Below are 27,960 nucleotides of genomic sequence, written 5' to 3'. Positions count from 1 at the left end.
CACATGAAAAAATGCTCAACATCTAATCCCTGGAGAAATGCAACTCGAAACTGCGAGGTATCACTTACCTGCAGTCAGAATGGTCATCATCAAAAAGTCTGCAAATAATAAATGTTGGAGAAGATTTGGAGATAGAGGAACCCTCCTCCACTGTTGGTGGGAATGTGAATTGGTACAGCCACTGTGGAGAACAGTATGGAGGGTTCTTAAAAAACTAAAAGTAGAATTATCCTATGATCCTGCAATCCCACTCCTGGGAATATATCTAGAGAAAACTATAATTTGAAAACATACATGCAGCACTGTTCACAATAGCCTAGACATGGAAGCAACCTGAGTGTCCATCAACAGATGAATAGCTAAAGAAGATGTGGTACACACACACACACAGGAATATTATTCAGCCATAAAGAAGAGTGAAATAACACCATTTGCAGCAACATAGATGGACCTAGCAATTATACTGAGTGAAGTAAGCCGAAGACAATATGATATCACTTATCACTGGAATCTTTAAAAAAAAAAAAAAAAAGAGTTCCCATTGTGGCTCAGCACAGAACCTGATGGTGTCTCAAGGATGTGGGTTTGATTCCTGGCCTCACTTAGTGGGTTAACGATCTGGCGTTGCCATGAGCTGTGGTGTAGGTAGCACATGAGGCTCCGATCTGGTGTTGCTGTGGCTGTTGTGTAGGCCGGCAGCTGCAGCTCCAATCAGACTCCTAGCCTGAGAATCTCCATATCCCTCAGTTGGGCTCCCCCCTCAAAAAAAGGCATTTTAATAAGATCTCTAGATGATTTGTGTGGACATTAGAATTTTTTTTTTTTCCTTTTCTAGGGCCGCTTCCCAGGGCATATGGAGGTTCCCAGGCTAGGGGTCTAATCGGAGCTATAGCCGCCAGCCTACACCACAGCCACAGCAACACAGGATCCGAGCCATATCTTCAACCTACACCATACCTCATGGCAATGCCGGATCTTTAACCCACTGAGCAAGGCCAGGGATTGAACCTGCAACCTCATGGTTCCTAGTCAGATTCGTTAACTACTGTGCCTTGACAGGAACTCCAGAATTTTTTTGTTTTGTTTTGTTTTGTTTGTCTTTTTAGGGCTGCACCCGGGGCATATGGAGGTTCCTTGGCTGGTCTACACCACAGTCACAAAAATGCCAGATCTGAGCCCCATCTGTGACCTACATACACCACCACTCACAGCAACACTGGATCCTTAACCCACTGAGCAAAGCCAGGGATCAAACCTGTGTCCTCATGGATACTAGTAAGATTCATTTCCACTGACCCATAACAGGAACTCCCCTGGACATTAGAATTTTTAAGTACTGTTTTAGAGGATCTATGTATGACAGCTTACGCCCTGGATTTCCCAGTTATCAGAACTGTTAGGTTTCTCTGGTGCTTAGACTTGTTTCTGCCATTTGCAGTTGAAAGAATCCTGACTGAGCCAGATAGTCACTGTGTATTTTAGGTGTTTATTCTCTGCAGTGACTCATATGTTTTTGTTAAATTGACTTCATAATGGAATCAATCATCTCTATGCATCTGGAATACAAAATAAACATATCGAGAATAGCAAATGGATTTCAACTCTCATGCCCACCCTTGTCAATCGTTAGTGACTCCCCAGCCACCCCATTGTGTTGAGAAGGGCTCCACATCAAGTCTCAACAGGAGAGAGCACACTTAGTGATGTCTGCTCGTCACAAGCTATAAGGTGATGACAGTGATTGTTGGAGGCTTGAATATGCGACATGACAAAGAATGGAAAGAAAAGACTGGCGCCATAGAATGGCTGTAGAGGTCAGTCTATACTTTACAAAGTCTTGTGACTCTCTCATGACCCTTGAGGCAAAATGAATGAGAACAACATCAAAGAATGGCATCTTGAAAACAAGATTGCTGAAGCACTGGTGTTGCTGATGGAAAACCATCAGCTCTGACATTCTCAGGACTGGAGCCTGGGGGGGTTTATGGGAGAGGCCATAGATGACTTCAAGCAAACAACATTATAGCCTGGAAGGGCTAAAATGTTTATGATTACTTTATGTGCTTAGGAATGACTGTCCTAGCATATCTTGCTTCCAATAAGTTTGAGGTAAAATACCGATATATCCCCTGCACGTACAAGGAAATAGAAAATAGTAAATGAAAACCATGAGTTGGCTCAGAGGGTTGCTATTGCATCTTGAAGGCGGTAGCTCCCTGATCCCCACTCTATTTCTGTGTCTCTTTCTTCTTATTTCTGCGGCGCCGCTGACTTCGGGACCTGGGCTGACGAGCAGGCCTTGTCAAGTGATGTCATCCTTTTATCTCAGGGGCAGATTGATATTTCATAGTGTAGTAAGGGGTGGTCAGATCAGCTTCAGTATTGCTCCCCATTCACTGATTCGGCTGTTATTTATTAGGATTTACTGTATCTCAAGCACTGTACCAGCTATAAAGGTAAAGTGGTACAAAATATTCACGGTCCCCACCTAGCCAGAATTTATAGTCACGTGGAGGAGACACACATTAAATAAACAATTAGGCAAATAATTACCTGACTACACTTGTGACAAGGGTTATGAAGGAAAAGTACCAAATAAACAGGAACCAATCAAGTCTGAGGAGCAGGTTGGCTCTCCTGAACAAGAAGTTTTTAAGCTGAATCTTAAAGGACTCTTGGAGAAGAGTCAGCATAAAATCGTTCTGAGCAAAGAATGCCTTTGGAAAGGCTCTGAATTATGAAGGGGTCTGGCGTTCAAGGAAGCGCTAGAGGACTGATGTGGCTAGAGCACAGAATACACCATGAGAGTGAGAACCACCAAGACCAGAAAATGGGGAAGAGGCTAGAGCACGGAGGCTCCTTATAACTCCTGTCTAGGAATTATAAGGTCCTTAGGATCACTGGCTCATGCCAATCAGATTCATATAAGGCCCATTTCCAATCCGGAAATCAATTTAATAATTGATTCCAAAGCTTACTCCCCAAATCAAGAACATTAGATTGCACGATAGGAACATGGAACTTGGAGTTCCTGTTGTGGTGCACCAAAAACAAATACAACTAGTAACCATGAAGTTGCGGGTTTGATCCCTGGCCTTGTTCAGTGGGTTAAGGATCCACTGTTGCCATGAGCCATGGTGTAGGTCGTATATGTGGCTCAGATCCGGCATCGCTGTGGCTGTGTGCTGTAGGCCACCAGCTACAGCTCTGATTGGACCCCCATCCATGGGAACCTCCATGTGCTATGGGTGTGGCCCTAAAAAGAAAAGGGAAAAAAAAAAATATATATATATATATGAAACTAGAGAGACAAACATGGCTACTGTGGCATTACATAGACCCATATGGCCCAGTAATTTCCCATTCTTTCAAATCATTCATTCACACAATTATCTATTATCGATTATCCCATTAGACATGTTTCAGCCTTCTTATATATTCCCTTGCATTTTCCACATAGCGGTTGCTCAATAGGTTTTTTTTTTTTGGCTGCATCCACAATATGCAAAAGTTCCCACACCAGGGATTGAACCGGCACCACAGCAATGACCTGAGCCACTGCAGTGAAAACACTAGGTTCTTAACCTGCTGAACCACACAGGGATTCCACTCAATAGGTTTTCAATCTAGTGTCGGCAGAAATCCCCCCTGAGCCTCTCACATTTCTGCTTATCTTTTAGACAGAGGCACTGATTGCTTTTGCTACAGACTCAGTTATCAAGGATATTGTATAGCAAACAGCCCATATATAAAGCAGCTGATTATTAAAGATTGAGATTCCTGAGCTCAGCGTTCAAGAGATATAGCACAAACCTACTCTGTGCTCAACAATCACTTTGGCTGCTTCATGTCCCCCCTGTGGCATTGTTGATGGTGTGGGGGGGGGTGGAGACATGGGAAACCAGTGTGAACATGAAGCTCATGCTGTGATGTACATAAGAAAGTCCTGTGTCTCTGACCCAGGCGTCTTATGTCTTCTTTCAGCATCCATGAAACTGTGGCAACTTATCTGCTTCCAAGTAGTATAATTTCTTGACCCTTCACAGTGCCTGACATCTAGTAAGGTGACCTATATATGAATAGGTGTATTACAGTATAAAAGGGAAGGTATTCATACAGAAGTATGAATATCAATACTAGTTCAGTCTGATGGTAGTCGTAGGAGGTTGGGAGAATAAACTCTTGGTCAGAGTAAAGGTTATTCTGTGGTTTGGATAATAAGTGATTTAGGCACTCATTCTGCAGTGGTAGGCGGTTGGGAGAATAGAGTCATGTAGGATGAATAGAATTTCACTTGTAGAGAAGAGTAAATGAGAGAGGGACAATGTACACAAATACAAAGAGTCATCAAAGGGCCTGATTTGTCTAGAAACAATAAAAAGTTTAGTAACCAGATAAATTGGGTGGGTAGCAGGAGATGTTAATTTGAAAATATTAGCCATAGGTATTAAACCTTATTAAAAGGGGGTATGTCTAAAACTATCAAATGTAGCTGTCATCGCTCTGTTTTCTGACCTTATTTTCAAAACAACATTCACACTCAGGGAGGTACACTTGCAACTTTGAGCAAACTTGCTGTTCTGAACTAGTTCCAAATTCAGGTAGGTTATTCTTTTCCAATAAATCAGACTGTTTAAATGTATAAATATGCTTGCTTCTTTAAAATCTTATGAGACATACTAAACAAATAAAGAATGGATTTTTGGACTTTTGTTTTTAGGTCTTTTCTTACATAAAATGTATTGTTCATTATATATATTTACATATTTATATTTCAGATGTTTGAAAAATGTTTATTCTAAGATCAAGTGCTAAGCTCAAGTTGTTTTTCTTTGCAAATATCAGTTGTCACCCTTATAATTTTTGTATTCTTTCCTAGTACAGATAAATAAAGCCTATACATAGAATTGTGAAATATGGAATCTGGAAGTAAACTTAGGACTCTTTTACTCTAGTATTCTCTGTGTGCTGGATTTAATTGTTCTACCCCAAAGGTGAAAAATAATTTTCTTAATTAATAAAAAGCATGAAGGCTAGGAGACATAATATTTCAATTTTCTGTCTTTCTTCCTGTACACCTTTTCACAATTTGTGCTTTCTATTTTTAAAAATAGAATTGAGGAGGCCGTTCAACATGGCGGTGTAGGAAGATCCTGAACTCACCTCCTCCCACAGACACACCCAATCCCCAGCTACATATGGAACCATTCCCTCTGAAAAAGATCTGAAAACTAGCTGAACAGCTTCAGTACAGCAGATAAGAGGGCAACACTGAAATGGGCAAGAGAGGCAGATACAAGGTCTCACCAAAAACTCCACCCCTAGTGTGGTGACCCCCACTCAAGAGGGATGTCACAAATTGGGAGCTTCTCCCTAAGGAGCAGCGGGTTCTCACCAAACATCAGTCACTAAAATCCTTGGGACCTGTGTTAGAGAGATGAAGAATCGATGGGACCTAACTCCAGAAGACCTACAAGGCTATGGGGAACTGAGATTCCACTCTTAAAGGGCTCAAGTACAAACTCACTCACCTCGAGACCCAGTGCAAAAGTAGCAATTTGAAAAGCACCTAGACCATATGTGAAGGAGATCCATTGGCTTATCATAGGTCATCTGCCAGTGGGGCAAGGGCCTGTCAGGACTCTCTCTGGGGACAGAGGCACTGACAGATGCCATTTTTGCCTCTCTACCTTGCTAATGTGCCTGACCCTGGTGTTCTCCCACAGCACCTCTAAAATGGATGTGGTGCTTGCAGTCAGTCCACACAGGGGATGCCCCTTGAGTAACTAGCTTGCTGGGGGTAGGGGGGTGGGAGGGTAATTTCTGTACCTCCATGGGCGTGAAACAATCAGGCAATTCTTGGCATGCTACCACCCCCAGGTGGCATAGCACAGACAACAGACACAAGGCTGAAACTCATTCCTAGCCATCCTATGAAAAAGGACTATTTACTTGTCCATTCAAAGAAGATTTAATACCTATCTTTCTCAAACTCTTCCAGAAAAATGAAGAGAGAAAGTTCAAACTCATTATACCAGGGCAGCCTTACTCTGATACCAAAATGAGACAACAACAATACAAATCAGAAAACTGCAGGCCACTATCACCGATAAACATTGATGCAGACATCAGCAAAATATTAGCATGTGGATTTCAACAATGCATTGAAAAGATCATACATCATGATCAAGTGGGATTTATTCCAGGGGTGCAAGGATGGTTCAATATCCAAAAGTCAATCAATGTGATATACCACATTAACAAAGTGAAGGATAAAAATATATGATCGGAGTTTCCATCATGGCTCAGTGGAAATGAATTTGACTAATCTCCATGAGGATGAAGGTTTGATCCCCCACCCCGCTCAGTGGGTTAAGGATCTGGCGTTGCTGTGAGCTGTCGTATAGGCTAGTGGCTACAGCTCTGATTTGACCCCTAGCCTGGGAACCTCCATATGCTGTAGGTGTGGCCCTAAAAAGACCAAAAAAAAAAAAAAAATCATATGATCTACTCAATAGATGCAGAAAAATCTTTTGATAAAATTCAACATCCATTTATGATAAAAACTTTTAAAGTGAGTATGGAGGTAATCTACCTCACTATAATAAAGGACATATACGACAAACCCACAGCTAAAATCATACTCAGTGGTGAAGAGTGGAAAGCTTTGGAGTTCCCGTCGTGGCACGGTGGTTAATGAATCCGACTAGGAACCATGAGGTTGTGGGTTCGGTCCCTGGCCTTGCTCAGTGGGTTAACGATCTGGCGTTGCCATGAGCTGTGGTGTAGGCTGCAGACGCGGCTCGGATCCTGCGTTGCTGTGGCTCTGGCATAGGCTGGGGGCTACAGCTCCGATTCGACCCCTAGCCTGGGAACCTCCATATGCCGTGGGAGCGGCCCAAGAAATAGCAAAAAGACAAAAACAAAACAAAAAAAAGAGTGGGAAGCTTTTCCTCTAAGATCAAGAACAAGACAAAGATGTCCACTAACCAGTTTTCTAAGGCGAAATCATCTACATTGTAAAAGAAGTCAAATTGTCACTATTTTCATAAAATATGATTTTATATATAGAAAATCCTAAAGACTCCGAAAAAAAGAACAAGAAAATTCAGTAAAGTTGTAATAGAAAAACAATATGCAGAAATAGGTTGCATTTTTATACACTAACTATCAGAAAGAGAAAATAAGGGAAATTCTTTTGTGACCTATCAGGTTGTAGATCTGTTTTTGTCACTGCTGTGGCTCTGGTTACTGAGTTCTGTGGCATGGGTCCTGTCCCTGGACCAGAAACTTCCACATGCTGTATGTGCAGCCAAAAAGAGAGAGAGAGAGAGAGAGAGAAAATAAGAAAACAATCCCACTTACAATTGCATCCAAAAGAATAAAATATGTAGGAATAAATTTAATCAAGGAGGTGAAAGACCTGTACTTAGAAAACTCTATGACATTGATGAAAGAAGTTGAAGAAGGCACAAATAAATGGAAAGATATTCTGTGCTCTTGGTTGGAAGAATTAATGTTGTTAAAATGTTCATACTACCCAAAGCAATCTGTAGATTCAATGCAATCCCTGTCAAAATTCCAATGACATTTTTAATAGAAATAGGAGAAATAACCCTAAAATCTGTATGGAACTGTTAAACATCCCAAATAGCCAACCAATCTTGAGAAAGAACAAATCTTAAGGCATCAAGCCACATGAGTTCAAACTATATGATAAAACTATAGGAGAAGTTCCTGTCATGGCGCAGCATAAACGAATCTGACGGGGAACCATGAGGTTGTGCGTTCAATCCCTGGCCTTGCTCAGTGGGTTAAGGATCTGGCATTGCTGTGAGCTATGGTGTGGGTCCCAGACACGGCTCAGATCCCAAGGTTGCTGTGGCTGTGGTGTAGGCCGGCATCTGTAGCTCTGATTAGACCCCTAGCCTGGGAACCTCCATATGGCACGGGTGTGGCCCTAAAAAGACAAAAGACAAACAAACCAAAAAAAACTATAGGAATAAAAATGATATGATATTGCCGTAAAACACAAACACAGAGATCAATAGAATAGATAGGCCAGAAATAAACCCATGATAATACAGCCAATTACTTTACAACAGAGGAGGCAAGAATATACAATGGGGAAATTATGGTCTCTTTATAAATGGTGTTGGGGAAATTGGACAGCTATGTGCAAAAGAATGAAATCAGACTGATACACCATGCACAAAAATTAACCCCAAATGGATTAAAGATTTGAATGTAAGACCCGAAACCACAAAATTCCTAAATGAAGACATAGGCTAGAAGTTCCTGTCATGGCTCAGTGGTTAATGAATCTGACTAGGAACCATGAGGTTGCAGGTTCGATCCCTGGCCTTGCTCAATGGGTTAAGGATCTGGTGTTGCCGTGATCTGTGGTGTAGGTCGAAGATATGGCTCAGATCCCATGTTGCTGGGCTGTGGCATAGGCTGGGGCTACAGCTCCAATTAGACCCCTAGCCTGGGAACCTCCATATGCCATGAGTGCCGCCCTAGAAAAAGACAAAAAGACAGAAAAAAAAAAAAAAAAAGCATAGGCCATAAGCTCCTTGACATCTGTCTTGCTGACTTTTTTTTTTTTTTTTTGGATTTGACTTCAAAAGCAAGGGCAACAAAAGCAAAAATAACAAGCGGGATTTCTTCAAACTAAAAAGCTCCTGCACAGCACAGGAAACTATCAACAAAGTGAAAAAGCAACCCACTGAGTGGGAGAAGATACTTGCAAATCATATATCTGTGTAGGAGTTAACATCAAAAATATATAAAGAACTCACATACTTAATAGGAGAAAAATAAACAATCCGGTTAAATAATGCACAGAGGACCTGAATAGACAGTTTTCCAAAGATGAAATACAGATGGTTAATTTGCACATGAAAGGATATGCTACATCACTAATCATCAGAGAAATACAAACCCAAACCACAGTGAAATGACACCTCACACCTGTTATCATTAAAAAGATAAGAAATAAGAGTTCCTGGGAGTTCCCATCATGGCTCAGTGGTTAACGAACCCAACTAGGTACCATGAGGTTTCAGGTTTGACCCCTGGCTTCACTCAGTGGGTTAAGGATCTGGTGTTGCCATGAGCTGTGGTGTAGGTTGCAGAGTTGGCTCAGATTCCGAGTTGCTATGGCTGTGGCGTAGGCCAGCTGCTACAGCTCCAATTAGACCCCTAGCCTGGGAACCTCCATATGTCGCAGGTGCAGACCTAGAAAAGACAAAAAAAAAAAAAAAAAAAAGAGTTCCCTCCATGGCTCAGTGGTAACAAACCCAACTAGTATCCATGAAGACATAGGTTCAATCCATGGCCTTGCTCAGTGGTTAAGAATCTGGCATTCCTGTGAGCTGTGGTGTAGGCCAGCAGCTACAGCCCCAATTCGACCCCTAACCTTGGAACCTCCATATGCTGTGGGTGTGACCCTAAAAAGACAAAAAGAAAAAGATAAAAAATGACAAGTGTTGCTGATGATGTGAAGAAAACAGAATCCTCATGCATTGTAGTTAGGAATGTAAATTGGTAACCACTGAGGAAAACAGTATAGAGTTTCTAGAACTACCACAGATCTAAAAATTCCAGTTCTGGGTATTTATATGAAGAAAATGAAAACTAATTTGAAAAGGTATATGTACCCCTATGTGCATTGCAGCATTGTTCACAATAGCCAAGATATGATAACAACCTATGTTTCCATCAATAGATGGATGGATATGAAAAATATGGATGTATACACAATGGAATACAACTTAGCCACAAAAAAGAATGGAATTTTGCCATTTGTGACAACACGGGTGGATCTGGAGGGTGTTATGATAAGTGAAGTAAATCAGAGAGAGAATGACAAAAACTGAATTTCACTTACATGTAGAACTAAAAGTGAAACAAACAAAACAAAACTCATAGACACAAAGAAGAGGTTGGTGGTTGCCACAGAGCAGGGCAGTGATTGTGGGCAAAATGGGTACAGACTTTCAGTTATAAAATTAGTAAGTAATGGGTATGTAATGCACAGCATGGTGACAACCGTCAATAATATTATATGGCATATTCGAATGTTGCTAGGAGAGTAGATATTTAAAGTTGTCATCACAAGAAAAAAACATGTTGTAATTTTGTATGTTAACAGGTGGTAACTAGATTTCTTGTGATGATCATTTCACCGTGTATTCGAATATCAAATTATAATATTGCATACCCGATACTAGTATGTTATATGTCAATTATAGCTTAATAAAAAATAAGCAGGGCTTTCACGTTGTGGCACAGTGGAAATGAATCTGACTAGTATACAGGAGGACATGGGTTCGATCCCTGACCTCACTCAGTGGGTTAAAGATCCAGCATTGCCATGAGCTGTGGTGTAGGTTGCAGAAGTGGCTCAGATGCTGCATTGCTGTGCTGTGGCATAGGGCGTCAGCTGAAGCTCTGATTCAGCCCCTAGTCTGTGAACTTCCATATGCCATGGCTGTGACCCTAAAAAAAAGAAATAAATAAACATATTAACACTAAGTGGAGACTTTGCCCATGACTTACTAGAGGATAGTAATTAATAATTGGAGAGAGAGTAACATTGTCACTGTGTGATTCAATATCACTTAAAATCTTGTCCACATGCTTTTAAAATTACTTGCTGTCCATGGAGTTGCTGTCGTGGCTCAGTGGTTAACAAATCCTGACTAGGAACCATGAGGTTGTGGGGTTCGATCCTTGGCCTCACTCAGTGGGTTAAGGATCTGGTGTTGCTGGGAGCTGTGATGTGGGTCCCAGACACAGCTTGGATCCCAAGGTGGCTGTGGCTGTGGCTGTGGTGTAGGCCGGCAGTGGCAGCTCTGATTGACTCCTAGCCTGGAAACCTCCATATGCCACAGGTGCAGCCCTAAAATAGACAAAAAAATAAAATAAAATTACTTGGCATCCAACTTATGGCACATAGTCTATATGTTTCTGAAGAAACTGACACTCACTAATGACCAATGATGAAAAGATTCAATGGAAGATGCGATGGTGGATACTCAAAATACACTTGCACACCCAGGACACTTGTTTCTGTGATTTTTTGCGATCTCAGCCAGGGACAGGGTCGTTCTCTCTGTCTTATTCCTTGCTTGGCTCTGAAATTCACTGCAGAGCTTATGAAAATTGAAGAACATGCTTTTATAACAATTTTCTACCCTTCCTGCATCTTTGCCTAAGATGAGGAATAAGTGAAGACTAAGTAATGTAGAGTAAGAAGAAAAGTGATTACATGTGGCAGTGAATCAATAAGTGTTTACACACTTCCCTAATGGACTCAGAATTGTTCAGGCACTAAAGGGGATCTCTAAATATCCATCGTCATTCTCCTGAGGGTGCTTATAATCCAGGTGTGGAAGACGACAAAATTGGTAGAGACCAATATAAAATATACGTTTGTGTTGTGCTGCGAATCACAATCTATAAAGGCTACGAAAGAGCAAAGGAGAGGAGATTCAACAGACCTCAAGGGCAGGGTTCCTGTTAAGAATACGGCCCGAATCGTTATGAGAAAGAAGGAAATCCTGCCATTTGTGACTTGGACGAACCCCGAGGACATTATCCTAAGTAAAATAAGTAAGCCAGAGAAATAAAGTGTGTGATCTGGAGTTCCCGTTGTGGAACAGTGGAAACGAATCCAACTGGGAACCATGAGGCTGTGGGTTCAATCCCTGGCCTCGTTCAGTGGGTTAAGGATCCAGTGTTGCCCTGAGCTGTGGTGTGGGTTGCAGACATGGCTTGGATCCTGCGTTACTGTGGTGTAGGCTGTCGGCTACAGCTCCGATTTGACCCCTAGCCTGGGAACTTCCATGTGCTGCAGGTGCGGCCCTCAAAAGACAAAAAATAAAAATAAAAAAAATTTAAAAATAGTGTGTGATCTTTCTTATATGTGGAATCTAAGAAAGCTGAACAGAGAATAGAGTGGTGGTTACCAGGTGTTAGGGAGTGGGGAGATGGGGAGATGTTGGTAGAAGGATACAAACTTCCAGTTATGAGATGAGTAAGCTCTGGGGAAATAATGCACAGCCTGGTGATTATAGTTAACAATACTGTGTTATGTACGTGGAAGTTGCTAAGACAGCAGATCCTAAATGTTCTCACTGCAAAAAGGAAGTGGTACCTATGTGAGGTGATGGAGATGTTGGCTCAGCTATGGTGATAATCATTTCATAATATATAAGTATATCAAATCAACACATTTGATGCCTTTTCACAAGTTTATATATCAATTATGTCTCAATAAAGCTGGAAAAAATTAAAATATGCAAAAAAATTTTAAACTCTAAGCTGCATAAGATAACATCTGAATTCAAATAAAACTACATATCAAGGTGTTCCTATTGTGATGCAGTGGAAACAAATCTGAGTGGTATCTGTGAGGATGTGGGTTCGATCCCTGACCTTGCTCAGTGGGTTGGGGATCTGGTGTTGCTGTGAGCTGCAGTGTAAGTCACAGATGTGGAGGATCCCGAGTTGCTGTCGCTATGGTGTAGGCCAGCAGCTACCGCTCCAATTCCACCCCAGCCTAGGAATTACCATGTGCTGTGGGTGAGGCCCTAAAAAGCAAAAAACAAAACAAAACAATACAAAAACAAACCAAGACAACAAAAAACTACATATCAACTTTAAATTTGTAAAAGAAATGATTTTATAATCTTCCTTTAGGAATATCTTGACTTCCAGGTTCTGTGTCTTAATTTATGCAAGTTTAACTTCAACTCCTGTTTTTCATGGGTGAGGAACCCATAACTTCCTTGAAGTGATGGGAGCTACCCAGAGAAAAGAGTGGAAACTGTCTTCTGAATGCAGTCACTGCTTCCTCACTACCTGGAAGGCCTCTTCTCCTGTCTCTTTCTTCTTCTCATGACCAGTACAAATCCACACAGATATCACTGTGCTTTTCCCTGTCTTTTCTGGGGTCAGAAATGACTGGGAAGAGTTCCCGCTGTGGCTCAGCAAAAACGAATCTTACTAGTATCCACGAAGACACAGGTTCAATCCCTGGCCTTGCTCAGTGGGTTAAGGATCCGGTGTTGACATGAGCTGTGGTGTAGATTGCAGACTCAGCTTAGATCTGGCATTGCTGTAGGCCAGCAGCTACAGCTCTGATTTGACCCCTAGCCTGGGAATTTCCATATGCCACAGGTTCGGCCCTAAAAAGACAAAAAAAAAAAAAAAAAAAAAAAAAAAAGAAAAGAAAAGAAATGACTAGAGTGGAGGGAAACTTAAATAAGAAAGAACTTGGACAAGAACCCATGGCGACAAGGAGATCAGCAGAGCGATTGCTATAAAGGAGCAGCATGAGAGTGCTTTGTGGGTGTTGGAGTTCTGAATTCCAACGGTGTTGGCGGCTACGCAGATCTAAATGTTAAATTTGATAGAAATGTACACCTCTCCCCCAACCAATTTTACCACATGACAATTTAAAATAAATATAAATAAAAACAAAGTGTAAAACAGTGTAAAGACATCATGCTTCCCGTCTTTCCTACCGTCCTAAACACTCTCAAAGGAAGTGTGATGAGGCTCCAGGCTCTGAAGTGGTTCCTTGTTAGACACAGTAGAGGTACAACGACCCTCCACATGTACACACGTGTTGTACATCTGAATATTTCACTTTGTTTTCTCTTTTTTACTAGCAAAATACATCTTTTTTAAATCAAGAGGTTGGTAACTTTTTTTTTTAGGTTAGTGAGTTACATGGATATTTTGTTTTACAGCATGCCTGTTTGTTTTGTTCTGTTTTGTTTTGTTTAGGGCCACACCAGCAACGTTTGGAGGCTCCCAGGCTAGGGGTCCAAACTGAACTGTAACTTAGCTGCTGGCCACAGCCACAGCAACGCCAAATCTGAGCCATGTCTGCAACCTACACCACAGCTCACAGCAACACTGGATCCTTGACCCCTTGAGCAAGGCCAGGAGTTGAACCTATGTCCTCCTAGATGCCAATCAGATTCGTTTCTGCTGAGCCATGTCAGGAACTTGTATAGTGTGCTTTAGTAAACATAAACCATTGTGCAATTCTTTGTATGTTATTGGGCTTCTCTGCTTACCTGTAGAGATCTAGACAAGCAAACTGTAAGGATAAAAGGATGAATTTTTTTTTCTTACTTGACTCATGTATTCTATTTACTGGCTCTTAACCTTGCCATACCTAGATATGCTATTTTAAAAACCTGGTTACATAATCTTGCAATTATGTAGGAAGTTTTAATTCCTATTTCCAACATTGGGATTGAGCAGACGAGGCACTTAGGACCCACTGAGCACAAGTTCTATTGATCCACCTCCTTCTGTTGCCCAGAGATTGTATCTTTCAGCCCACCTACCCCTTCGGTAAATTAGCTTCCTTCCAGGCTCGCCGCTTTTGATTTGCTCTGCTTTCTTTATCCCTTTCTCCTAGATTTTTAACTTACAAGTTCTCCCATCTTGCTTTTCATCACACTTATCTGGGTGGATCATGATTCATGCTGTACTCCAGTGACACACATATTTTTAATATAACAGTTGAGAAAAACGTCCTCTCTCCTTCTTTCACATATTACATATTATTTATTGTAATCCATCACTCAGATTCACCCTCTTCCCAACCTTGGGAAACCACCTTCTAAGTGCACTATCATAGATAGTGAACGTATTGGGTATTTCTCCAAAATGAGCTCTCATTTGACATAGCTTTGATCATGTTCAATTACCTGTCTGAATGTGACTGCAAAGAAAAATAAAGGATTCATAAGCAATTTTTGGGGGGGCCACTCTCGTGGCATGTGGAAGGTCCGGGGCCAAGAGCCACAGCAGCAATCCGAACGACTGCAGTGACGCCAGATCCTTAACCCACTGTGCCATGAGGAAACTCTCTTTTTTAATTTAAAAGAGGATATCTTTTCTTTTTATTTTCTATTTTTATTTATTATTATTTTTTCTTTTTACGGCTGCACCTGTGGCACATGGAAGTTCCCAGGCTAGGGGTCAAATCGGAGTTGTAGCTGCAGGTCTACACCACAGCCACAGCAACACTAGATCCTTAACCACTGCACCAGCACAGGGATCAAATCCTAGATCTCATGGATACTAGTTGGGTTTGTTACCACTGAGCCACGATGGGAACTCCTCGATAACTTTTTAAAAAAATTAATAGACTTTATTTTTTAGAATAGTTTTAAATTTACACAGAAATTGAGCAGATAATGGAGAGTTCCCACATTCTCTTCTCCCCACCTCATTTTCCCTATTAACCTCTTACCTGTTAATGACACATTTGTTAAATTAATGAATGTATTTTGATAACTTGTTGTTAGCTATAATCCACATGATTCAAATCTCAGTCTTTACCTAATGTCATTTTTTTTTTTTTGGCCCTGCTGGGGCGTATGGAGTGACCCAGGCCAAGAATCAGATCTGAACCGCAGTCTTGATCTAAGCCTCAACTTTGGCAACTCTAGATCTTTAATCCACTGTGCTGAGCTGGGGATCAAACCCCACGTCCCAGCGCTCCTAAGATGCTGCTGATCCCTGTGCACCACAGTGGGAACTCTCTATGTCCTTTTTCTGTTCCAGGATCCTCTCTGGTTCTTCATCTTACTTTCAGCAGTCATGTCTCCTCTTGGCTGTGACAGTTTCTCAGACTTGTTTTCTGGTTTGTTTTTGTGGTTTTTTTTTTTTTTTCTTTCAGGTTTATTGAGATAAGACTTATCTTGTTTTTGATGAGCTTGACGGTTTTAAGGATTACTGGTCAGGTATTTTGTAGGATGCCCCTTTATTTGACATTTTCTCATGATTAGCCTGGAATTTTAGGTTTGGGGGAGGAAGATCACAAGTTGTAAATTGCCATTCTTATCACTTACTATTAGCCGTGAGTTATCATTGACCTTAATTGTCTGGCTGAAGTGACATTTGCCGGTTTCTCCACTAAAATGTCACTCCTTTAAATTCCCTTTCTGTATTATATTCTTTGGAAGGAAGTCACTTTTCCTGGTCTAATCTTAAAGAGTGGGGAATTATGCTCCTCTCCCTTTAGGGGGAGTACCTACTGAATTTATTTAGAATTGTCCTGTGGGAGACTCTTCACCCTGTGTAATACTCTATCCAGTCATTTATGTATATTAGCATGGACCCATGGATAATACATTATACTGTGGTTTATCATCTTCGATTCTATTTTTTTTTTTTTTTTACTTATGTTGTTCTATCTTTGGCTGTTGGGAGCTCCTTCAATTGACTCCCATGCCCTTTGACATACTCCTGCCAATGTGGCTGTTTTTATTTTTGAGGACTTCCTTACTTTTTTACACTGCAAGAGGTTCCAGGCTCATCTTGTGTGTTTCCTGCCCCAGCCCTAGTGTCAGATGTTTCTCCAAAGAGGAGCCTTGCAATTGAGTAAGTACAAAACCACTCCTTAATCAGCCACTCCAAACAGGAAAACTGTTCTTCAATCTCTCTCTTATTCTTTTTTAGTTTACTGGAAACAAAAGGTAGAAAATGCTTGTTTTCTTTTTTGGCCGCCCTGTGGCATTTGGAGTTCTCTGGCCAGGGGTTAGATCTGAGCCACAGTTGCAACCTATACCATAGCTGCAGAGAACCCACCAACTCTGTTGTGCCACATTGGGAACTCCAATTTTTTTTTTTTTTTTTTTTTTTTTTTTAGGGTCATACGCCCCCCTACGCCACAGCCACAGCAACGCTAGATCCGAGCCGTATCTGTGACCTACACCATAGCTCATGGCAACACCGGCTCCTTAACCCACTGAGGGAGGCCAGGGATCAAACTGGAAACCTAGTCAGATTCATTTCCACTGTGTCAGGTTCAATCCCTGGCCTCAATCGGGGGTTAAGGATCCAGTGTTGCTGTGATTGTGGCATAGGCTGGCGGCTACAGCTCCAATTTGACCCCTAGCCTGGGAAGCTCCATATGCCTCAGGTGCTGCCCTAAAAAAACAAACAAAAAGATCTGGTTTGGGTAGATATATTTAATCATACTCATAGAGAAACCTTGAGGGATAGTTATCAACCTAAGCATGGTTATCTATTTCTATAACATCAATAGGTTTTTTTTCTTTTGTCTTTTTAGGGCCGCAGGCATGGCATGTGGAGGTTCCCAGGCTAGGGGTCGAATTGGAGCTGTAGCTGCCGGCCTACGCCACAGCCACAGCAACTCGGGATCCGAGCCTCATCTTCGACCTACACCACAGCTCACGACAATGCTGTGATATTAACATAAGATATTAAGGGCTTATATACTATAACTTTTTGAGAAATGGAATTTCCCTATTATCCACTGAGGGTAAGATACACATTCCAGAAAAATCTCTAGAGTTTGGAAATAGAAGCGTCTTACCATGATTCATAGTTGGTGTCCTCCACTCTAATCCACACTCCAGATGGGAGTTTGCAAAACGCAGTGAGAGCAGGGGTGCTTCATGAGTTCAGGGCAACTGTTCTCAAAACTTCCTGGTCTCTGGACCACTTTACACTCTTAAATATTATTGAGGAACTCAAAGAGCTTATGTTTATGTGGGTTATATCTAGCCTAGTTACCATATTAGCATGAAAAAGAGAAATTTAAAACTAATTATTAATTTTAAAAAAACCAAACACATTTTAACATAGATTATGTGTTTTTGCAGAAAGTTACCATATTTTCCAAAGTAAAAAAAAATTCTATGAGTTTTCATTCTTTTAGTGAAAAGAATGGCATCGCTTTCTGTTTTTGCCTATTTCAATATCCTGCTGAATAAAAGATAGCTAGGTGCTCCCTGATTGAGGGCTATGAAGAAATTATGAAGATTAGAAGGATAATTTAATAGTTTTTTTGGGCAACTGGATATTCTCTGATACTACAGAAAATTTGAAAGCTAGACATTTCTTTTTGTTTGTTTTTGTCTTCTGTCTTTTAGGGCTGCACCCACGGCACATGGAAGTTCCTACGCTAAGGGTGGAATCAGAGCTATATATAGCTGACGGCTTACACCACAGCCATAGCAATGCAGGATCTGAGCCATGTCTGCGACCTACACCACAGGTCATGGCAACGCCGGATCCTTAACCCACTGAGCAAGGCCGGGGATGGAACCGGAAACCTCATGGATACTAGTTGGGTTCATTAACTGCTGAGCCACCATGGGAACTCTGTGACAGGTAGACGTTTCTTAAAGGTTAGCTGCAGTGAAAATCTGAAACCCTATCAATTAATCTTTTGTACTCATTTTTTAAGTGTGTTTACTCACATGCAAACATAAACACACACACCTATCTATCCATTGGTCTATCTTGCATTTTGAATGGATTTTTTTATCCATGGATGATTTTGAAATGTCCTGCATTGGTCATTTGGAAAATATTGGTTCCCTGTGTCATGTCGATCTTCCATATGTTGAGCTATCTCACACAGTATCAGAAAATCATGGTCATTAATAACAATGTATCTCATCAGAAAAGTCTTTAAACTGCCAAGCTCATGGTGGTAATGGAATAAATTTTCACATATTGAGGTATGGTGAAGTCATTCTGGCTTATATATGATTTGGCTTGAACTTTAGGCCAACTAGAATAGCCTGTCTAATATACAGTGTACATCTACTTTAACCATTAAATAAAAGTATGCATCGAAAAACATCAAAATGGAATAATTGCAGTGCAGGCATTCCACATGGAGCCGGTGGCCATTGTGGATATGGTTTCAGACATGTTACTGCATCACTGAGAACTTGAATTTTCTGAACTCAAGGACACCACCAGCTGTTCTCAAAACAATATCTGCTGGCAGCCGACAGCTGGAACCTTACAGTCTCAAGTTCTCCTTTTTCTTTCTTTTTTTTTTTTTTCTCTCTTTTTTGGCCACCCTGTGGCATACGGAGTTCCCAGGCCAGGCATCAGATCCAGGCCATAGTTGTGACCTACACCACAGCTGTGGCAATGCCTGATCCTTAACCTGTTTTGCTGGGGTGGGGATCGAACCTGCATCTCAGGGCTCCAGAGACGATGATCTCCTTCCACCATGATGGGAACTCCTAGGTCTTTTCTTCTAACTATGCAACCACTTTGGACCACAAACAATCCTTACTTAATAAGCATCCTTCTTGCCAGATCCAATCCATCTTAAAAATTTTTTTTTTCTTTAAAAGAATTTAATTTATTATTATTATTATTATTATTGTTGTTTTAAGGGCTGCGCTGGCAGCATATGGAAGTTTCCAAGCTAGGATTCGAATTGGAGCTACAGCTGCCGGCCTACACCGCGGCCATAGCAACTCGGGATCCAAGCCATGTCTGCGACCTACACCACAGCTCATGGCAATGCTGGATCCCTGACCCACTGAGCGAGGCCAGGAATCGAACCCACATCCTCACGGATACTAGTTGGATTCATTTCTGCTGTGCCACAATGGGAACTCCTTAATTTTAATTTTTAAAAATTTTATTGCTGTAGAATTGATTTAAAATACTGTATTTAATTCTAATTCTTGACAAATAATATAGGTAATTTTGTGGCTTATATATAAGCCTCCCCCATTTTGGAGCCTGGAGGATCACAATTCAAGTGCGTTTTGAATCTGTGTCTCCCAGGCTATAGTCCTCAGTTTGGCTGGAATAAAACTCTTTTCTGTTTATAAATTGTTTACTGATTATTTCCATTGACAGTGTTAACACAAATTTTCAAATTTCACTTTAAAGCTAAATATTATCATTGGCAACAAACACTGTCAGTTGTTTTGCTTGAAGTGTTAGGTTCACTTTATTCATTTTGGAGAAACATATCAATTCCCAAGTCAGAGTAACATTAGTTTTTTTGTGTCAGTTGTTCTTTTAAGGAAAAATGATGTTCTGTGAAAAAACAGCTAGTTCAGGAGTTCCCATTGTGGCTCTGACTAGTATCCATGAAGACAGAGATTCGATCCCTGGCCTTGCTCAGTGGGTTAAGGATCTGGCATTGCCGTGAGCTGTGGTGTAGGCCGGCAGCTACAGCTCCAATTTGACCCCTAGCCTGGGAACCTCCACATGCCTCAGGTGCAGCCCTAAAAAAACAAAAATACAAAACAAAAAACAAGACAAAACAAAACAGAGAGAGAGAGAGAAAAGAAAGAACATCTAGTTCAGCCACTCAAGTATTTTTTCTTCGAGACAGCCATGCTACTTTGGTAGACAGCAAGAGTGCACATGTGCTTCTTGTTTCTTCACTCACAATGTAGGAAAGACATGTATTCAGGGTTGAAGTTTATAGAATTTATATATTTTTAAACTATTTCATAAAGGATATTCCTAAATTTCTAGATTTATTTATTTATTTGGGCCAAACCTGCGGCATATGGAAGTTCCCAGGCTAGCGGTTGAATTGGAGCTGCAACCGCCAGCCTACATATACTACAGCCACAGCAACGCAGGATCCTAGCTAGCTGCCTTGACATCCTATCCTGCAGCTTGCTGCAACACTGGATCCTTATCCCACTGAGGGAGGCTAGGGATCGAACTCACATCCTCATGGTTACTAGTTGGGTTCTACGAGAACTCCTATATTCCTAAATTTTAAAAACAAAATAGGAGTGTGTGGCAGCGATGTAACAACCAGTGGAATAGCTTTGTGCCATGCTCTTGAATCCTGCTGAGATGATGTCAGCAGTGCTATGTGAACCCAGAAAAAAAGACAAAGAACGTGTCATTTACAACAAAGATCATTTTTAGTATCAGGAACCTTGAAAAGGTCTTGGTGATTTCCAGAGATCTGGGGGTCACACTTGGAAAATTGCTGAATTAGAAGAGGGAGAAAGTGAGAAAACAAGTCATAATGGAAGTTCCTTTTTTTTTAGCTTTTTAGGACTGCACAGGAGGCATATGGAGGTTCCCAGGCTAGGGGTCTAATTGGAGCTGTAGCTGCCGGCCCATGCCACAGCCACAGCAACACCAGATCCGAGCCACGTCTGCGACCTACACCACAGCTCACGGCAACGCCGGATCCTTAACCCACTGAGTGGGGCAGGAATCGAACCCACAACCTTACGGTTCCTAGCCATTCGTTTCCGCTCCTCCAGGATAGGAACTCCAGGAGACAATAACTTTCTTAAAATGAGGATTGCAGCCTTCAAGTGCCACGAAAGGCAGATTTGAATGGGGAAATTTTGGTGGGACTTAATCTGTTTGGGGGACAGGATTTTAAACGGGCCTTAAAGATTGGTCTGAATAGTTTGAAGAGTGTTGGAAGGGAAAGGCTTGCTCAGAAGGCACTAAGACTAGACTCTGATTTCTGAGATCTTGAGGATAGGAAAGGCTGATAAGAAATAAAGTCAGGTTTTGCTCCCTGTGCGGTTGTGTGCACCAGGAAGTGAAGGGTAAGGCTGCGCTTTGTCAACATCACCCTTAGAAACTGTAGGTGAGGAAACCCTTAGACTGACAGGTGCCAGGAGGCGGGCAGTTGAGTCACGGCTGTGAAGAGACATGCCTTTACTGAAAATAAACACTTATCCCTCAGGAATGTATAAGCTAAAAATCCACTAGAAAAGGAGTAGATCCGAGGAAAAATAGTTTTGCTGTACATACTGATCCTTCGAAAAGCCCATGGAAGTAGGTGGCAAGTGGATGGTGGTGTCTCAGAATGTTCATACAGGTCTGAAAGAACTCAAGGGAAAAGGTCCTTGTGTTGAAACTGCCCTTGGTACACGCTCTTATCAGCAGTCCCAAGCTTGGGGGTCCCCAATCCCCGAGCTCATTGAACCGCGAGTGCTGGTGGGCAGCAGGCGCCGCGCGCAGCACCTCGGAGCAAGGATCCCGCGGCCTCCCGCGATCGCACAGGAACGGCCCTCGGCGCTCGCCGTACGTGGACTCTACCATCGCCATCGAGGGGGTTGGAGGCCGCGGAAGAGGCGCCCCGAGGGCGTGTCGGGAAAGCGGGGCGTCGGAAGACGGTCGTTTCACGGTTTGCGTAGCCCGCTCACCCTTCTCCCCTCTCTGCTCCGCACTGTCCTGTGCCATCCCGGAGCGCTGCCGTGTCCCCGCGGCGGCAGGTGAGCGCCTGGCCGCGGCCCCAGGCCGGGCCACCCCCGCATCTCGGCGGTGGCGGCGGCCGGCGGGGAGGCGCCTGCGCGCAGTAATGGCAGCGCGGTGAGCGGGGACGGAGCTGACAGCCGCCGCCGCCCACCCTCCTCGCCGGGCTTCGTCCTGCGCGCCCTCCGGCTGCCTCCCTACCCTGGCCCCTGCCCCGCGTCCCGCCTCTGCATCAGGTAACCAGCCGAGGGCCTGGAGCTGGCTGCGGGTGCCGGGAAACTTCCCTTCCCGGTTAGTGGGTGGCGGGGCTGGGGCGGGGAGAGGAGTTGGGGGCGCGGGGGGGGGGGAGGGGAGTGATTGAGGGACGGCCGGGCACAGGATTTCTTATGGGTGACCCCGCTTCCCGGAGCGCCGGCCCCAGAGCCTGGCCATCCCCCGGACTGCATCTCGGGCCTCCCAAGCCGGCCTTGGCCGCCCCTCCCTCGGCCCCATTTTCCTCCTAAGGAGGGAAGGTGCGAGTGCGTGTTCTTCTCTGCTTATTTATGTGCTCGCCCCGGCACACAGCTCTGTGCGTTTGCGGGGCGCTGGGTGGGGAGGGCGCATCAGTCTGTTACATCGTTACCACGAGTGTTTTCACTTTTGTTTCCGCAGACAGCGAAGATTGATAGCTCTGGGGAGGAGTGTCCTTCGTGCATGCTAGACCTGTCTCAACACTTAGGGTCTGGTGAAATAAGATCCTTAGACTCTCTTTAGAGCACTTAGTTACACACCAGGGAGTCTGGACCATTCCCTACTATCCTGCAAATAGATTCATGAACATAAAACATCTGTGAGTTGCAGACTGTTATTATTGTTAAATCCTCCCTTTTCCCCCAGGGGTTACTATTGCCAGTTTCAAGGCAGTACCTTGGAAGTTTAAATTTTGAATATAATAAGATAAAAACGATTAACATTCGCTACAGACGCTCTGACTTTACAGTACAAACATCTTTGAAATAGACCTGTCCCAAATCTACATTCATAGTAAAGTATCGGAAATGATCACTTAGTTCTGATTTACTGTTGACTACCTAATAGACATTTTAAAACACTCCTCTACAGTCTCACATTTCTTTCCAAAAAGACAGGCAGTTGAACAGGTTGTTTATATTTTGCCTCTTTTGCCCAAATACAGTGTTCGAAAGACCCTTCCAAAAGAGTCAGAGATGAGGGAGTTCCTGTTGTGGCACAGTGGAAATGAACCTGACTAGGAATGAAGAGGTTACGGGTTCGATCCCTGGCCCGCTCGGTGGATTAAGGATCCAGTGTTGCCGTCAGCTGTGGTGTAAGTCCCAGACATGGCTCAGATCTGATGTGGCTGTGGCTGTGGCGTAGGCCTGCAGCTGTAGCTCTGATTGGACCCCTAGCCTGGGACCTTCATATGCCACGTGGGCTCAGCCCTAAAAAGAAAAAAACAAAACAAAAGAGAGATGAAATAGCAGATGGACACAGTATGTTTTGTTGTTTGCTTGTTTGTTTGTTTTGCTTTTTAGGGCAGTACCCATGGCCTAAGGAAGTTTCCAGGCTGGGGGTCGAATCTGAGCTGTAGCTGCTTGCCTGCACCACAGCCACAGCAACACCAGTGTAGGCTACGTCTGTGACCTACACCACAGCTCACGGCAACGCTGGATCCTTAACCTACTAAGTGAAGCCTGGGATGGAACCCGAGTCTTCATGGATGCTAGTCAGGAGCCACACCAGGAACTCTTGGACACAGTGTTTTGAGTTACTCTTCCCCCACCCTCCTCAGATGCTATTTATAAGTTGGGGGACCAGCTTTATAGCATGCATGTACATAGAATATGAAAAATACCGTTTCTGTGTGTTTGAATGTTCACATGCATCTGAAATACGCTTACTTCCTCTCCACCCTCTGGTGATTTTTCAGTGGTTTATGTACGAAGGTCGTTTGTGTTTTTTATATTCACTAGTCTGTCACTAAATTAAAATGTTGTGGACCTTCTTTAAAGTGAGTTTTGCCTCGTCTATCAGTTCAGTGTTGATTAAGCACTGGGGACAGATGCCAAGAATTCCTGGAGGCATTAGGGGTGTTCATGAAATTTCTGCCTTTCTGGAGCTTCAGTTCTGGGAGGTAAGGGAAAGACAGAAAGTAATTAAAGATAAAAGTAAATCCAGAGACTCATAAGTGCTACTATGAAGGAAGTTAGAGAGGGAGTTGTGGTAGTGACTGGGAGAGACTCCTTTAGATGCTGTGGTCAGGAAAGACCTGTTGGAGGTGACTTTTGACCTGATATCCAAAACGTGAGAAGGATTTAGGCCTTGGATGTCTGAGGGAAGAGTGTTCTTGTCTGAGGGAACAGCACATGGAAATGCCCAGAGATGAAGCTTGAGCTTGAGTTCAGCAAACTGAAAGAAACTCAGTGAAGGTGGGTTGGGACCCTAGTGAGAGATAGGAGGTTAGGTCATAGCCAGGGGTCTATCATCCAGTGGAGTTTGGCTCTTATTGTTAAAGTGCACTGAAAAGCTCTTCACCTTTTGAGAGGCTGGGAGTGATAGGGTCTGGTTTGCAGTCTGACTGTGGAGATTGGCTTAGAGGAGAAAAGCAGGGATGCCAATGGGAAGGCTGTGGCAGATTTGAATAGTGACTGGATCCAAGTGAAAAAGATGTTGAGATGGGAGTTCCCGTCGTGGCTCAATGGTTAACGAATCCGACTAGGAACCATGAGGTTGCGAGTTCGATTCCTGGCCTTGCTCAGTGGGTTAAGGATCCAGTGTTGCCGTGAGCTGTGGTGTAGGTTGCAGACGCGGCTTGGATCCTGCGTTGCTGTGGCTCTGGCGTAGTCCAGTGGCTACAGCTCTGATTAGACCCCTAGCCTGGGAATCTCCATATGCCTCAGAAGCGGCCCTAGAAAAGACAAAAAAAAAAAAAAAAAGAATGTTGAGATGTATTTGGGAGTTAAAAATACTGAAGCTGGCATGGTTTGGATGGGAGTGCAGTTGGCTGGGACAGGGGTGACTCCTGGGTTTGGGGCTTCATCTGGAAGATGGCGATGTCATATAATAAGACAGAGAAATCAGGGAAGCGGGTGGTTTTGTGGGTGTAGAGTTGGATGGGACATCTTAAATAGGATCTCGTACGGGTTGAGGTAGAGGGGAGGAGCAGGCAGTTGGATGTCTTAAGTTGAATTTAGTTGACAGATCAGGGAATCATTCATTCAACAAATATTTTTTTAAGCACCAGCTGTGGATTAGGTAGGGGGCATGTATAATAGTGAAAAAATAGACGCAAATATCTGCCCTCATAAGACTTAAATTATAGTGAAAGAGATGGGGAGTTGTCCACCTTTATCTGTTGGTTTATTATAATTATTATTTTTGGCTGCACCCCTGGTGTGCGGAAGTCCCCAGGCCAGGGGTTGAACCTGAATCAGGGCAGTGACTAAAGCCACAACAGTGACAATGCTGATCCTTAACCCCTGGGCCACCAGGGAATTCCAGTTTTGTTTTGAATAGAAATGACTTTCATATGATTCAGAATTTGAAATGTTTGATGGTATGCAGGATGAAAATCTCTATTTCTTGGGAGTTCTTGTCATGGCTCAGCAGAAGCAAATCTGACTAGGAACCGTGAGGTTGTGGGTTTGATTCCTGGCCTTGCTCAGTGGGTTAAGGATCCGGCATTGCTGTGAGCTGTGGTGTAGGTCTCAGGCGCGGTTCAGATATGGTGTTGCTGTGGCTGTAGCATAGGCCAGCGGCTACAGCTCCAATTGGACTCCTAGCCTGGAAACTTCCATATGCTGCTGATGCAGCCCTAAAAAAAAAAAAAAAAAGACAAAAAAAAAATCTCTATTTCTTGTCTCCACAGTTTTCATCAAGGTCAGACATGTTAGTGATTTCATACTCATCTTTCCAAAGATATATTTGTGCACATGTAAGCAAATGTATATAGTTGTCTCCTAACTTGGCCAGAGGGCTGGCATCCTCTACTTGCTTTGACACCTTGTATTTTTTAGAGCATTAAATAGTATTTAGGAAACAGTATGAGACCAGCTCAAGAAAGAATGTAGAAAGAAAAGGAGATAGCCCTGGGGTCCTGTGCTCCTTGAGTTTGGGACCTGCTGTTGAGGAGTTGTTTAAAGAGCTGTTACTTTTTGTGAGGCTTTTTACAAAAGATTGCCCTGTTTCTTTTGTGTTTCACCTTTTTTATCTACCTCTTTTTTTTATATGCTAGAAGAATGTTATGGTTGAAAGCAGTGTTTTCATGTATGTGCTGTCAGTTAAATTCAAGTAAATTGGTGATCAGATCAGTCCTTGACTCTTAATATTTTGAAGTTTTACTGGCTAACGTTAAAGTCTTAGAGAAACAAGCAAGCATGTTATCATGAGACATAACCAATTATTGATACTTGAGATATATGGCTGAATTCTGTCAGTAATCAGTTAATAATCAAACTATTTGTTCAGCGTGATCTGACTCTGCCTAGGTTTGGCTCTTAACAGTAATGTTTCTATTGCATTGCAGATGTTAACATAATCCTTGTGTTACTATGTTTAAGAATACAGACTTGGGAGTTCCCGTCGTGGCGCAGTGGTTAACGAATCCGACTAGGAACCATGAGGTTGCGGGTTCGGTCCCTGCCCTTGCTCAGTGGGTTAACGATCCGGCGTTGCCGTGAGCTGTGTGTGGTGTAGGTTGCAGACTCGGCTCGGATCCCACGTTGCTGTGGCTCTGGCGTAGGCCGGTAGAAATAGCAACAACAACAAAAGACAAAAAAAAAAAAAAAAAAAAAAAGAATACAGACTGTCCCCGATTTACAATGGTTTGACTTAAAAATGTTCAACTTTAGGGTGGCATAAAAGCAATATGCACTACGCAGAAACCATACTTGGAATTTTGAATTTCAATCTTTTTTTGGGCTAGTATGATACTCTCGAGATGCTGGGCAGTGGCTGCGAGCCTCAGCTCCCAGTTAGCCTTGTGATCTTAAGAGTGAACAACCAATACAGATGCACTTGCAACTGTTCTGGACTCATACAACCATTCTGTTTTTCACTTTCAGTGTGGTAGTCAGTAAATTACATGAGGTATTTAACACTATTATAAAGTAGATAATAAAGTGTTAGATGATTTGGCCCAGCTGTGGGCTCATGTAAGCTAGGCGAGACTAAGCTAGGACGCTCTGTAGGTTAGGTGTATTAAATTATTTCAGCATGGGGTATTTTCCACTTAAGATGGGTTTAGTGGGGTGTAACCCCATCTTAAGCTGAAGAAGATCTGTGTGTAGATCTTCAGCTCTATTACTGTGTGTTCGGAAAGGCCTGTTGGAGATACTAGAAGAGTGATGTTCCTTTGATTCTTAACAAATTTTGAGATAACAACTTTTGGGGTGCATTTGAACCCAGTTGATTGACCTGGAGGAGGGGGAGTAGAATATTTTCACCTACCGTGCTTTAAGCTTTATTATTTTGAAGAATTAAAAATCCAGATTCATTGGAGTTCCCGTTGTGGCTCAGTGATAATGAACACTACTAGTATTCATGAGGATGTGGGTTTGATCCCTGGCCTTGTTCAGTGGGTTAAGGATCTGGTGTTGCTGTGAGCTGTGGTGTAGGTTGCAGATGTAGCTTGGATCTGGCATGGCTGTGGCCATGGCATAGGCTGGCAGCTACAGCTGCAATTAGACCCCTAGCCTGGGAACTTCCATATGCCACCAAGTTCAACCCTGAAAAGCAAAAAAAAAATACCAACCCCCCCCCCCCCCGGCTCATTATGTTCTCTAGTGAATTTTATAGTATTTTTTATATTGGTTGAGATTTTGTTTTTCAGTTAGCTGTCTTTAGCCAGATGCTTTTTTTTTTTTTTGACAGATACTTTCTGTGTAAATTGATCTACCTCTTTTCTTTTTTTTTTCCTGAGATTGTTTTTTGTTTTTTTTTTTTAAGGGC

At 42.7% G+C, this 27,960-nt stretch overlaps 1 protein-coding gene across 4 annotated transcripts in view; it reads left to right on the top strand.

Moving 5' to 3' along the window:
• Positions 1-27,960, top strand: part of CUL2 (cullin 2) — a 128,722-nt gene that overhangs the window by 8,011 nt on the left and 92,751 nt on the right. The window contains exons 1-2 of one of the 4 annotated variants that reach the window (XM_021064982.1): positions 22,066-22,250; positions 22,666-22,843. The exons of 1 other annotated variant lie outside the window; for it this stretch is intronic. The gene's annotated coding sequence lies outside the window, so the exon portion shown is untranslated. Of the gene's footprint in view, positions 1-21,892; positions 22,251-22,665; positions 22,844-27,960 lie in introns of those variants that run through there. 2 more of the 4 variants (XM_021064981.1, XM_021064980.1) reach the window with 2 other exon arrangements.

The sequence above is a fragment of the Sus scrofa genome, chromosome 10 (assembly GCF_000003025.6).
Source record: "Sus scrofa isolate TJ Tabasco breed Duroc chromosome 10, Sscrofa11.1, whole genome shotgun sequence".
In the NCBI taxonomy this organism is placed as follows: domain Eukaryota; kingdom Metazoa; phylum Chordata; class Mammalia; order Artiodactyla; family Suidae; genus Sus; species Sus scrofa.
This window is presented reverse-complemented; position numbering and strand designations above follow the sequence as displayed.